The sequence below is a fragment of the Arachis stenosperma genome, chromosome 10 (assembly GCF_014773155.1).
Source record: "Arachis stenosperma cultivar V10309 chromosome 10, arast.V10309.gnm1.PFL2, whole genome shotgun sequence".
NCBI lineage: Eukaryota > Viridiplantae > Streptophyta > Magnoliopsida > Fabales > Fabaceae > Arachis > Arachis stenosperma.
The window spans coordinates 54,837,226-54,839,394 of record NC_080386.1 but is presented as its reverse complement, the minus strand read 5'-3'; the positions used below and the strand labels follow the sequence as shown (position 1 = coordinate 54,839,394).

The window sequence follows — 2,169 nt, the reverse complement described above, 5'->3', positions numbered from 1 at the left end:
ACCTGTTTCTGGCGTTGAACTCCAACTTGTAACCTGTTTCTGGCGCTGGACGCCAGACAACAGCATGATACTGGCGTTGAACGCCAGTTTACGTCGTCTATCTTCGCGCAAAGTATGGACTATTATATATTGCTGGAAAGCCCTGGATGTCTAATTTCCAACGCCCTTGAGAGCGCGCCAATTGGACTCCTGTAGCTCCAGAAAATCCATTTCGAGTGCAGGGAGGTTAGGATCCAACAGCATCAGCAGTCCTTTTTCAGCCTAACTCAGATTTTTGCTCAGCTCCCTCAATTTCAGCCAAAAAATACCTGAAATCACAGAAAAACACACAAACTCATAGTAAAGTCCAGAAATATGATTTTTGCTTAAAAACTAATAATATTTAACTAAAAACTAATTAAAACATACTAAAATCTACATGAAATTACCCTCAAAAAGCGTATAAAATATCCGCTCATCAGCAACCATCTCAATGAGTTCCTGGGCTTCTGTAGGGGTTTTCTGCAAATGAAGAGATCCACAAGTCGAGTGGTCCAATGACATCTTGGACAATTCAGACAAACCATCATAGAATATACATAAGATGCTCCATTCTGAAAGCATGTCAGAAGGACACCTTCTGATCAATTGCTTGTATCTTTCTCAAGCTTCATAGAAGGATTCACCTTTCTTCTGTCTGAAGGTTTGGACTTCCACTCTAAACTTGCTCATCTTTTGAGGTAGAAAGAATTTGGCCAATAAAACATTGACCAACTTTTCCCAATAGTTCAGGCTTTCCCTAGGTTGTGAGTCCAATAATATCCTAGCTCTGTCTCTTACAGCAAAGGGGAAAAGCATAAGTCTGTAGATCTCAGGATCAACCCCATTGGTCTTAACAGTGTCACAGATTTGCAAGAATTCAACTAAGAATTGATGAGGATATTCTAATGGAAGTCCATGAAACTTGCAATTCTGTTTGTTCCAATTGCAGGAATTGAGATGCTTCTTCCATAGAAGTTGGAAGTTGGTGCAGTAAAGTCACCAAGCATCTTCCTTACATTTCCAGCATTGTTCTCAGGTTCGACTGCCATGTCTGCCTCTCTTTCAAAATTTGTTGTAAGGTCCTCTCTGGACTGTTGTGCTTTAGCTTCACTTAGCTTCCTCTTTAGAGTCCTTTCAGGTTCAGGATCAGCTTCAACAAGAATGTATTTATCTCTATTCCTACTCATATGAAAAAGAAGATAACAAAGAGAGTAGTGGAATCCTCTATGTCACAGTATAGATATTCCTTTATGTGTCAGAGGAAAAAAAGAATAGAAGAATCAGGTAGAGAGAGAATAAGAAGAATTCGAACACAGAGAGAGGGAGAGGGTTTGAATTATTAGATGAGTAGAAGAGAAATGTTAGTAAATAAATAAAATAAATAGAAAGAGATGTGAGAGAGTATTGGAATTTTAAGAAGAGGGAAAAGAAAAATATTTTTATTTTTTATTTAATTAATTAAGTTTGTTTCGAAAATTTGAAAAAGAAATACAAGAAAATCAAAAACTAAAACAATTAGTTAATTAAAAAGATTTTTTAAAAAGTGGTTAGTGATTTCGAAAATTAGAAGTGGAAAAGTAGTTAGGTGGTTTTGAAAAAGACAAAAAATAGTAAACTTTTTAAAATTAAACAAACAAGTCAAGTAGTTAGTTGAAAAAGATTTGAAAATAAATTTTGAAAAGATAAGAAGTTAGAAAAAGATTTTGAAATTAAAATTTTAAAAAGATATGATTGAAATTTATTTTGAAAATGAATTGAAAAAGAAATTAAAAAGATTTGATTTTTATAATTAAAGTTGATAACTAGACTAACAAGAAACTAAAATTTTTGAATCAAAACATTAATTGTTAGCAAGAATTTTCGAAAATATGAAATAAAATTAAGAAAAAGATTTTGAAAAATTAGTTTTAAAATTTTCAAAAACATTAAAAGAAAAATGAAAAAGATTTTGAAAAATTTTAAGAATGAAATTTGAAAATCATAAAAAAAATGAAAAAGAATTGATTTTGAAAAAGATTTGAAAAGATAAAGTTTTTAAATTTAAATTTTGAAATGACTAACAAGAAACAACTAAATTTTAAAAATTTTTTGCAAAGTCAACTCAAAATTTCAAAAATTATGAGAAGAATAAGGAAAAAATATTTTTTT

General features: G+C 31.5%; 1 non-coding gene across 1 annotated transcript; it reads left to right on the top strand.

Moving 5' to 3' along the window:
• The first annotated feature begins 601 nt into the window (after positions 1 to 601).
• Positions 602 to 705, top strand: LOC130959178 (small nucleolar RNA R71). The gene has a single exon (XR_009078273.1). It is a non-coding gene; the product is annotated as a small nucleolar RNA R71 (small nucleolar RNA).
• The last annotated feature ends 1,464 nt before the right edge of the window (positions 706 to 2,169 follow it).